The sequence below is a fragment of the Lissotriton helveticus genome, chromosome 6 (assembly GCF_964261635.1).
Source record: "Lissotriton helveticus chromosome 6, aLisHel1.1, whole genome shotgun sequence".
Taxonomy (NCBI): Eukaryota; Metazoa; Chordata; class Amphibia; order Caudata; family Salamandridae; genus Lissotriton; species Lissotriton helveticus.
The window spans coordinates 1,275,332,143-1,275,344,469 of record NC_136067.1 but is presented as its reverse complement, the minus strand read 5'-3'; positions in this window follow the sequence as shown (position 1 = coordinate 1,275,344,469).

The window sequence follows — 12,327 nt, the reverse complement described above, 5'->3', positions numbered from 1 at the left end:
GCAATATAGTTTAATAAATATTCTAAACTTCCTTTGTGTCTCTTGTTTATCTTATTGTGGACAAGTACTAGTGAGTGAACGAACGGGTGTGTCCTGTTACCGCAATCCCTGAGGGGGTCGAGAGTATTGTGTTTTGGTTGTGCCAATTCATTTATTTCTCTGGTAAGGTTAGGAGGGCAAGTGAGACACTATAGCTAGTCGGGCTCATGGATACTGAGGTAGTATGATGACTCAGTCTCCTACATGTTGATGTTCCATGGTCCCAAGCATAGTTCTCATCTAGAACAGCATCCCTGCAACATGGTGCCACCAACGTTTGTTTAGGTACTTACCTGCGGGAACCCAGAGTAGTGCTTGTTCTTGTCCACAATACCCTTGCACCTTTGCCTGGAGTCAGCAGTGGTGCTGGGGATTTATCCTCTGCAGTGATTAGGTAGTATCTAGTTCTGTTGGTTTTTCAAGCTTCAAAAAGAAAAGGTTTATACCCGCATTGTGCTGCCATTTGAAACATTTTCAGTTAGCTAAGGGGAATCCCGTGGCCAATAATGTTGATTGCTGCCATGCAGTTATTCAACATTTGCTTCAGCGTGGAGTCCTTAATGTGGGAACTCCTGTGATTTTTGTAGTTGAGGCGAATGCCATGTTCCTCTTTGAAGTTTTTTTTATCCAGGGCCACATTTCCGGCTGTTGACGCTAATGACAATACTTTTCTTGAATGTGAAGCAGGCACCGGTTGAGTATCTCCCGTATACACTTCATGAAGTTCCTCTTACAGTTTGGGAACACCAAACCTGGTTTAATGGCACCCTTCCACATGTCCTTGGTAATGTTCAAATTGGCACCTTAAGTAATGACGGGGCCACATGGCCGTTAGCGGGTCATATCCCAAATCCAGATTTAAATGTGCTTAATTTGGTTCAGACGCATGCTTTATATAATGTTTTAGTCAGCCTGTATAGACATCTTACACAATTTATTTCATGTGCTTTATTAGCAGGTCCAACTAGGTTTGTCCTGCAGGCTCAGGCTTAACAGCCTTCTGGGCCATGATCAGTACTGTGGTTGTTAATTTAGTTATGGGCAAGCGGCCCACAAATTGCAGATATTCCCTTCTGAATTATCCAAAAAATAGACCAACTTGAAGCTGTGTTTTCCCTTATGGGACCCTAGACAAACACAACATTCTTACTATATGCTTACCCAATGTTCTGGTTCCCATTATCGCATACTGCAATACCTGGGGGACTATTTTTGCCATGGTTTACACTCTTTGCCATGGCACTCCTTCGATGGCCATTCTACTGCATGTCATCAAACAGAATGAGCACAGGCCAGGTCCTGCCCTCAATTTGGGGATGAAACTAAAGGGAAATGTTCTTGTTGTCTCCGAAATGATTCTTTCTAATATTAAAGGTGAAGCAGCATCCTTGGCGATACGCCAAATTGCTGTGGCTGTAGCCGACCGCGAACAAGAGTTGCTGCTCATCATTACAGAAGTCTGTACGTTTTTGAGACGCAATAGTTTGGGGACCAGACCCACCTCTTGGTAAGCCTGTTTCCTATAAGGATACCAGGCTGACCCATGAGTTTCCTAAGAAACAATGGGACAAAACTAAACAACAAAAAAAGCCTAGACTGAGCGCAGGCACTTTGCCCCCTGAATATTCAGAAAGGCGATATGATTTTTGTGATCGCACAAAAATTAAAAATCCAGATAGGTATCAAATCCCTGACACCAGTTTTCCTCATTCTTTTCAGGAATCTTCTGAACATCAGTACGATAGAGGAGGGTGATCTCATAGCAGACCACCAGAATCCGCACCACCGAAAAGGGAGTCACAATGCTCATCTGACGTGAAGATAAATAATGAGGATAGACCTCCTCATTATAAACCCTCTTTTCATAAAGAGAAAGTTGCAGCATTAACTCCTAAATATGCCACAGACGTTAAAAGCCCTGCACCTGAACAGAAGTTGGGCAGTGGCTCTCCTTGACACTGCGGCAGATGTCACCATAGTACACCGGAATCCCCACAAGTCTCTGGTGGCAAGAGCAACTGACACGTGTATTACAGGTGAGATTGCAGACACCCGCATGGCCCCTTCAGGCAGATTATATTTCTTAGATATTCAATTTGAAAGTGTTGTTAAATGCAACATTAAAGCAATCTTCTAGGTCAATTTAACTACGTCTTATGACATTCTCTTGGCAAAGGTCGACTGACCCCCACCATTTGTTCTTGCATGTCCTCAAGGTGAGGATATTATCTCCCTTCTTCCTCACCCCATGTCCCTAATAAAGTGAAATAGTCTTATGTCTCTGAATAGGCACTTGCATTGCTCCTGCACTTTATCGTAACCATGCTGGTTGGTATAAAGATTCTCCATACAAGCTATTCCTATACGGTCTACTCCTCAAGTACAACCACAGTATCTGATTAAACGGGATACTAAAGCACCCGTTAAAGACCTTCTTTCTCAACTACAGTACCAAGGAGTTATTGAACCCTTTGTATCTCAAATGAACAATCCCCTTTTTCCTGTTCTGAAACCCAATCATTCTTATCGCAGTCTTATAGACATCTGAATAGTCACACTTGCACTGTCGCTGTGCAAAATACCCATAGCACAACACTGATTAACATTGTCTGTAAAAAAAATAAAACCACCTTGGATATCTCCAATAGTTTTTTCAGTCACAATTTTGTCCCAGAGAGCAGTAACTTCAGAAAGTCGTATTGTGCTTTTCTCAGTGTCCTTTTGTTAGTATATGAATTGACGAATGAGGAAAAAGGCCTTACCCCAAATTTTCTAGAAAAATATGCTCAGTTACAACTTCCTATCACACTAAACAAATTGCAGTCTCTGCTGGGATTTTTGAATTTTGGCAAGATGTACATACCTGATTATGCCCAACGTATTAAACCTCTTTATGCTTTAATACACACAGATTTTTCCACTTTCACTTGGACTTCGGAACACATTGCCACACTCAGGTCTTTACATTCTGACTTGCTTGAATTATGCAATTTACACACCTGTGTTAATACTACCAATTTAGCCATCCAGGATTTACCGGGTGCAATTGGATTTACTTAGGTCACCTTTAATGAAGGTGAAACAGTCCCTATTGCTTATTGCATTTGTATTCAGCTGCAGAACTGCGTTTTGCTTCATCTGAAAAAAATCTCACTGCTGTGCAGATGGCCATTCTAAAGGAATGGACACTTGCTCAAGGCAAACGCATTATTGTTGTCTCTCATGTGCCGGCCATAGAGGTTGTCACTAAAGCCAGTGTACCTAATTCAAAAGCCCCTGACCCTCAGTGGATACAATGGGCCACCTCCTTAACAGCCGTTGATGTAGACTTTGCCTTTGACCCTTTTTTCAAACTCAATAAATTTTGCAATATGAACATGTTTATTCTTCACTTTCGTCAATTCTGTATACTGACCAATGTGTCCATCATTTATACTGATGGATCTACACGAACCGGCTATCAGTTCCAAGCAGTAATATTGTGCCACATGCACCTTCATCCCAGGCAATGTCTCCGATGGCGTTTTTTTCATCCTCAAATTACTCACACAGTCTCTAGGAGACTGCACTGCACAGTTGGCTGAATTGAAAGCTTTGCTTTTCGCACTTAAAAATGAGGATCCTAGATTCCCCACCCTTATAGTGTGTGATTTGTATTATTGCATGTCATCTTTTAATGACTATCTACTTTTTTGGAAACAAAATGACTATAGAGATTTTAAGGGTAGCACAATCAAGCACAAGTTGTTTGTGTTAGGGTGGCAGATAGAAAGGACAGATTACCACAAACTCATGTTATACATACTTTGAGTCATCAACGTGTGGGAACACATGGCATAGAAAATTCTTTGACCGATGAAGCCGCTAAAGCTGCAGTTGCCACAGCTATAATAGCAATGTTAACTTGCTCAAAGACTGGAATTGACAATGATATTTTGGCTACCGTCAATGCTTTTAAAGACGGCACCTCCATAACAAACGGCTTTCCTGCTAAATATTCAGAATATTTAAATGACCAGAATGTTCCTTTTGTAATTATTCCTAGCATTGGTGATCACTTGCTTCCCATCGCAGACATGATCTGATTGTAGCTGCACACAAAGGTATAGCTTGCATGTACTAGTGTGGTTGCCATTTCACTCTTACAGCGAAGATATTGGTGGCAAGGTTTATACAAACAAACCAAAAAACATATTTTATGATGTGACATTTGTCAGCAGATCAAATGTTCTTCTGTGTCTTGTCCACCGCAGACAAATTTTAAATTCCAAACAGCTTTTTCACAGTATATATTTAGTTCACTGTGGTCCTCTAACTTCCAATACTGCATTAAAGTATATTTTGGTTGCAGTTGATTATTGCTCTAGATTCCTCCGGGTTTGGCTACAATGCTCAGCTGACGCCTGAACAATTAAAAACTTGCATGCAAGTCTTTATCGGGAAATATGCCTGCTGCATATTCCACTTGGACCAAGGTCCGGCTTTTGCCTCGCTGGCATACCATGATTTGCGAATTTCATGGGTGTGCAAGTGCATTTTCTTTCTCTGTATAGACCAGAGGGTAATTCTGTTTTGAAGAGAATGATCTGTGACTTAAAGCAGTCCTTAACAGCTAGGATATTAGACACAGGGCATGGTTGGTTACACCACTTATATGGGGTTCCACGAGCATTACATAAATCAATCAATCAGGGTTGGTAAAGCGCAACTACTCACCCGAATGGGTCTTAAGGCACGGGGGTGCGCTATGCTTGGTATTCAGGGGTAGCGTTGGAGGCCAGGAGGTGTCGGAGGACTTCCTTGTCCTATTGTCTACGTTTGGGCCGGTCATTCATGGTGATTCATCGAAGAGACTTGAAACAAAAAGTCCACCAACCTCCCTGACTAAAGCAAGTAACAAAAAAATTCCTCATAAAAAGGACGGATTTCCATCACTCGTCAACATGTTTCAGCAAAAAGGAAAACTTTTATCCTATGCCTTCTTCAGGACCACTAAAGAATTGCTCCTGCAAAGTTGAAAAAAACTATATTGGTTGAAAGCTTTATTCGATATGCAACATATCTTGAAAGCATACATACATATAAAAACAGCATTTCAAAGACAGTAAATAGATATGTCAACATTATAATACTAGGACAATAAAATAGGATATAGCCCTAAATAAATTAGCTAAAAAGTGAATTAAATTGAAATTGACAGTCTCTTGCAGCGAATCAACCATGAGCGTTTTAAAAATTTGGAAACACCGCAAACAATTGGAGGGGCGGTATCAGTCAATAAAATACGTAGTGCAACCAGATGCCTACGTGTTCCCAAGCGTCTAAAAAGAGGTTTAAGCCAATACTGCCTAGGATTAATATAGTCTGGGCACTCAAAAAAAATGTGTGCTACCGTTTCTGGCCTAGATTGACAAAGGGCACAGAAGGGCGATAGATGAACACCGGATTTCCATTTTGAGACAAAGGCCCCGATCGGGAGGGTGCCTACCCTGAACTTGAAGTACAGGGCCCTATCAACTGGCAAGGTGATTAAGTCCAGGTAGGGTTCGTAGGCTACCACATCTTTTATTTCCAAAAATGCTGCAGTCATATTACAGTGGTTTTGGTTCCTGATAAGTTTGCCAGAGACCCAGTCCCAATAAAGTTTTTTGAGGTCAGCCTTTGGTGGAGCAGATTTTGTAGTCCAACAGTCCCCCAGGCCCAGCTCTCCCAAAAGATTTTTGGTGTCCCTCAGCCACTTGATCTTGACCCAGCCTCCCGTGCTCATTACCTCTGCCAAACCGTCGGCATAAGGTTTTAACTCCGGGACCCTCCATATACGGGACCAAAGAAGCAATGGTCGAAGGCGAGCCTGATCTTTAATACTCTTGCAGCCCACATCCAAGAGTACCGCAACTGTCGGGGTGCTCGAGGGGAGGGCTAGGAGGTCCTTCAAAAACTTGTTCTCAGCCTTGGATAGGGACTCTAGATTACAGTGGCCCCACAGCTCGGCCCCGTACAATGCTGAGGTAACGCCTCTGGCCTTGTAAATCTCGATAGCAGGTCTCACAAAGTGTCTGGGTGATGCCCGAAATTCCCTAAGCAGAGCGCCCCCTACCTTTTTGTGGTTCAGGACCATCTTGTCGATGTGGGAGGACCAATTCATATTGTCAGTTATACGCAGCCCCAGGTAATCAAATTCGGAAACTTTCTCCAAGGGGACGGTGTTCAAGACAGGCGGGCGTCCTAGTCTCCTTGGAGGGTGCAAAATCAAATATTTAGTTTTATCCACGTTGATTACCAGACCTCTGGATAGACAAAAGTCCTGGAAGCGGGTCAATAGTTTCTGTAGTCCCTGGGGAGTTTTTGAAATAAGCAGAGTATCATCTGCAAACAGCAGAGTAGGGATCCGTACTCCCCCCAGACAGGGTGCGTCCGCTGGTTCTTGCTGCAGATGCTCAACAACACCGTTGACGTAAAGCGAAAAGAGTGTTGGATCTAACACGCAACCCTGTCTGACGCCCCTACAGACCGAGATCCTGTCCGTTGTTTCCCCATTTGTCCCCCAACGGACCTGGGCATTGTTACTAGTGTGAAGTTTAATGAGTAGGGACAGAATATAGGGGGGCAGCCCCAGACCCTGAAGTACCCTCCAAAGTTCCTCCCTAGGGACCAGGTCAAAGGCAGTCTTCAGGTCAATAAAGGCCAAGTAAAGACTGCCCTTGCCTAGTTCCACGACCTTCCAGTTTAGGAGTGCTAACCTGAAGACCTGCTCAATGGTGCCCGTTCCAGAACGGAAACCAGCTTGGAAATCAGATAGCACTCTGGTTTCGTCCACCCAATGGAGAATCCTTCCCAAAATTGCCTTTCCTGCAACCTTTTGCGTGGAGTCGATCAGGCTAATAGGCCTGTAATTCCCTAGGGTGTCTCTGGGACCCTTTTTATAAATAGGGACGACCATAGGGAAAACTATATATAAGTACATATGAAACGGTTGGAACAAATACAACCATGTCACCTGTCACCTGTAATTAGGAATGTACAACACATCCTCTGCATATGACGTAATGCTGATAGCATCCGTAATGCATGAGGAGAAGACCTCACCTCACCTGGCTACGGCTCAGGGAAAAAGGAGGCACCGCTCTCTCCGTCGGTACCTCTGGCGGTCTACTGAATTGTCTGGGGTGGTCCTGAAGAAGGCATAGGATAAAAGTTTTCCTTTTTGCTGGAATATGTTGACCCTTTTTACATAAAAGAAAGTAATTTGTTGGAAATGTCCTTTGCACTGTTTTTAGGTTGGGTTCTGAGAGATATTAATAAAGGTTGGTTCTCTCACGGTTCAAATTTATTTCACTTATCACCTAATCTCTTTTGCACTGCATATTTCACTCCCACACAACCTAACTGCTCATATCTCTAGGTCTAACTAGTAGTGGCGATATCGAGTGCTACATTGATAGGCCCTAAAAAACCATCCTCGTGCTCCCCTTTCCTTCTGAAAGGGTTGTAGCCCTCAGTGCCACTAGTGTGATACCAAGAGGAGACCCAGATGATGAAGTATGTCACCATTGGTTAGTGATGGGAATCCGTCCTTTGTATGAGAACTTTTTTTGTTCCCTGCTTTATTCAGGGAGGTTGGTGGACTTTTTGTTTCAAGTCTCTTATTGTTCAATTGGTGAGTTTAGACCTGTGGGTACATTTGTTGTGTAACTGTACTTTACCAGGGGAGTTTACCCACGCAAGGTCTTAAAACATTCCCTTAGACCCTGTTTAAATCGAAGTGTTTGTTTGATTCTTCTAAGAGACAGGTCTTGAGGTCCTTCAGGAACTCAGACAGAGTTGGTGTCTGGCAGAGGTGGAGAGGGAGGAAGTTGCATGCTTTAGCCGCAAGGTAGGAGAAGGAGCGTCCTCTGTTCTGGTCTTCTTAATGCGTGGTACTGTTGTGAGGGAGAGCTGGGCTGAGCAGAGGGATCTTTGGGGTGCGAGGAACGAGAGGCGATGGTTCATGTAGGCAGGCTGATGTTGTGGAGGGCTTTGTGGGCGTGGTTGAGAAGCTTGAAGGTGATTCTCTTCTCAATGGGGAGCCAGTGTAGTGCCTGCCGGTGTTGGGTGACGTGGCAGTGGCGCGGTAGGTTTTGGACTAGTCTGGCGGCGGCGTTCAGCAGTTTGCGGTTGAGGTTCTTGTTGATCCCGGCGCAGAGTGTGTTGCCGTAGTCCAGTCTGCTGATGATGAGGGCGTGGGTGACGGTGTTCTTGTGTTCGACGGGGATCCAGTTGAGTGTTTTACGTAGTAGGCAGGGGGTGTGGAAGCAGGAAGAGGTGATGGTGTTGATCTGGCGGTGCATTTTGAGTACAGAGTCCAGGAAGATTCTGAGGCTGCCTGAGTGGTCCTTGGGTGGGGTGATTTCCCAAGGGCTGGGGGCCACCAGGTGTCGCTCCGGGCATCGGGATGTGGGCCTATGATGAGGACTTCGGTTTTGTCTGTGTTCAGTTGTACGCAGCTATTCTTCATCCATCTAGCAAATGCTTCCATTCCTTCTTGAAAGTTGTGTTGCAAGATGTTGGGTTCGTTCGATAGTGAGGGGCTGAGTTGCAAGTCATCTGCAAACAATATGTAGTTGAGTTCGTGTGATCTGACGATGGGTGCAAGGGGGGCCATGTAGACGTTGAGCAGTGTAGGGCTGATGGATGATCCTTGGGGGAGTTCGCAGGTGGTTAGCGTGGGCTCCGAGATGAAAGAAGGTAGGCTGACCCACTGCGTTCTGTCAGAGAGGTATGAGCAGATCCAGTCAAGGGCTTTGTTTCAGATTCCTGCATTATGGAGTCTGCAGGCTAGGGTACGGTGCAAGACTGTGTCAAAGGCCGCAGAGAGGGCCAGGATGATGAGGGCCACAGTCTCACCTTTGTCAAGGAGGGAGCGGATGTCATTTGCGGCGATGAGGGCGGTGTCTGTGCTGTGGTTTTTTCATAAGCCTGATTGGGAGTAGTCGAGGATGTTGCTCTGTTAAATAGCCTCCCAAAAAGATCTCTGGGTGGACAGATGGTGTACGAAGTCCTTTTTGGCATTAAGATGTATGTTCCAGACCTTGACGGTCCAGGCGTGGCAGCTGCCACAACCTTTGATGTAGATAACTATTGTATTGTCTTACAGGTCCTTCAACAGTTCTGTGACACTAACGCCCGCAAGCATTTGCCTGCATTTCAAGCTTTTACTACTGGACTTGTTCTTCCAGTTACCAGTTGGCTTCCAAAAATTGGCATTCTGGTTCGTGAAAAGGTGGCCATAAAAAAGGAATTTGGCCCAGTGTACCATGCTTCTGTTCTAGTCCTTGGCCTTCATGGTACCCGAACTGTGATTTTGCCACCTCTTCCTGAATATAAAGACAACTGTTTTGTCCCCATTGAATGTTTTAAACTACACCATATGGCTAAAATTTAATAGTTTGTCACAAAAGAGAAGGTAATTTCCGCACAATTTTTCTCTATCACCTGTGAGCACCGTCAATGCTGAGACTCCCTGGTTGGGGGAGCGAGAGGCTGAGTTCTCCATCAACATTTGTCCAGAACCATTACTTGCTTCTAATACAATCTCTTCTGCAATAGATGTAATTTAGAAGGACCCACCATTGGCGAGTCCATCAGAGGTAGCCTTTTCAAGCCCGCCTATCGAGTCCCATCTTCCAGTGTTTCAGCTGAGTACCTCCGGGTACTATATGGATCGAGATAATTTTTCTTCCGACAATTCTTCTATTCTGTACAAACCTCCAGGATGGATTTATGTTCTCATTTTATGTTTAAAACGCAGGTATCTAGTCCCTCCTTGGATATATGTTTGGATCATACTTTCCTTGGTTTTCTTTTTCTTGTGGATAGGATTTGTGACGGTTTTCTTCCTGCAGTTTAGTGGTCCTCACCTTCCTGAACATTTTGCTATGGAACTTGTCGACAGGGTGTTGGCCCCCCATTCTTCACATAAAATGAAGAGACTTGTCCCTAGTTAGCATTTCAGCCGTTCCAGCAGCTGATGGAATTGTTTGGTATAAAGTTCCTTTCAACATATCTAGTCCAACGGAGACCCTACAGATACCATATGTGTTCAACGTTTCTATGGGTTATGTAATAGTACCTGGATTACATTCAGATGATTGGGATATTGACACTGTAAATTCTATGCTTTCTGAATTAGAGTATTACAGTTTTTGAATCAGAAGATCAATATCTAAATTCCGCTAATTAAGCTGATATGTTCTTCTATCATCATTATGGACACAATTTCCTACATAGAACAGGTAGACAGCGTCCCCATTTTATTTATACGTAATGGGAACATTGCCCAACCCCAGCTCCAGAAAGTTCCAAAAAGATAAATATACCTAATTCACGTGATGTGACGCTTCAGACCCTAAGTCATATTATTTTAAATTAACTCCAGCGCCGCCAAAGAAATATAGGCTTACTCAAATTAAGCTAATATATACTACCATGTTTGTCATTCAGTTGGCCCTAAAAGGTTAGGATTACTGGAAGGACATAATTGATTTGAAATCAATTTGGGGTACAAATTGCTGGTAGGTTCAAGGCACGGAGACTTTATTTTTTAAGCCGGTTAAATACACACACAAATGATTTTTTTAAATGCAGACTATTTGTTTAGGGTTGGCTAGGCATTTCTCCCCCCCCCGTGCTAAGCCTTTTTTTTGGCTATTTGGGGTAGTGTACTCTTAGGCTCCTGTAACTTTTTGACCACATAAGGTATCCACGCCAAATTTGCGTTCTTTTCTTTCAACATCATGGGGATTCTAAAGGTACCCAGGGTTTGTGGCATCCCCTGGAGGGGTCCCAGAAATTAGCCAAAATACAGCAACATTTTTTTTGGGGGGGGAGGAAAGGGTTGCAAATGAAAACGTCTGGGTTTTTCCCTGCAAATGTTATCAAAAAAGGGTTTGTGGGGCTGAAATCACCATTTCCCCAGCTTTTAGGTAATGACAGACTTTTGTCAGAAAACCAACATGTTTTACACAGATTTGGCATATTTCTGGGACATAGCCGATTTTTGCTATTTTTTGTGCTTTCAACCTCCTTCCAGTTAATGGTAGAAATGGGTGTGAAAGCAATAATGGATCCTGGAAAGCAATACATTTTATGAAAGTAGATAAAATTCTGAATTCAGAAAGGGGTCATTTGTGTAGATCCATCAAGGTTTCTTTAAAGAAACTAACAGTTAAATATGAGAATAATTGAAAATTAGTTGAAATTGGTCAAAATTGAAGCTTTTGAGTAAGCAAGACTCTGTAAAAATGGCAATTTTGGTCACTGTGAGGGTTTAAAAAGTGGTTATTCTACATGAGGCCCGATCCCAATGACATTTTGAATAATTTTTGGTAGAGTCCAAAAAATCAATTTTCTGATGAAAAACGATGACGCCGGACCTGTCGAACATTCAAAAAATGGTCAATATTGATGAAAATTTAACATTTAATCTTTTGACTTTAAATGACGGTTGGATGTGAATTATTACCCTCCCAACTAAAATAAGTGTGTTTAAAGTCATTTCTGTGCCTGAAATTGGTCAAAATTGAAGCTTTTGAGTAAGCAAAACTCTGTAAAAATGGCAATTTTGGTCACTGTGAGGGTTTAAAAAGTGGTTATTCTACATGAGGCCCGATCCCAATGACATTTTGAATCATTTTTGGTAGAGTCCAAAAAATCAATTTTCTGATGAAAAACGATGACCCCGGACCTGTCGCACGTTCAAAAAAGTGGTCAATATTGATGAAATTTTAACATTTAATCTTTTGACTTTAAATGACGGTTGGATGTGAATTATTACCTTCTCAACTAAAATAAGTGTGTTTAAAGTCATTTCTGTCCCTGAAATTGGTCAAAATTGAAGCTTTTGAGTAAGCAAAACTCTGTAAAAATGGCAATTTTGGTCACTGTGAGGGTTTAAAAAGTGGTTATTCTACATGAGGCCCGATCCCAATGACATTTTGAATCATTTTTGGTAGAGTCCAAAAAATCTATTTTCTGATGAAAACGATGACCCTGGACCTGTCGAACATTCAAAAAAGTGGTCAATATTGATGACATTTTAACATTTAATCTTTTGACTTTAAATGACGGTTGGATGTGAATTATTACCTTCTCAACTAAAATAAGTGTGTTTAAAGTAATTTCTGTGCCTGAAATTGGTCAAAATTGAAGCTTTTGAGTAAGCAAAACTCTGTAAAAATGGCAATTTTGGTCACTGTGAGGGTTTAAAAAGTGGTTATTCTACATGAGGCCCGATCCCAATGACATTTTGAA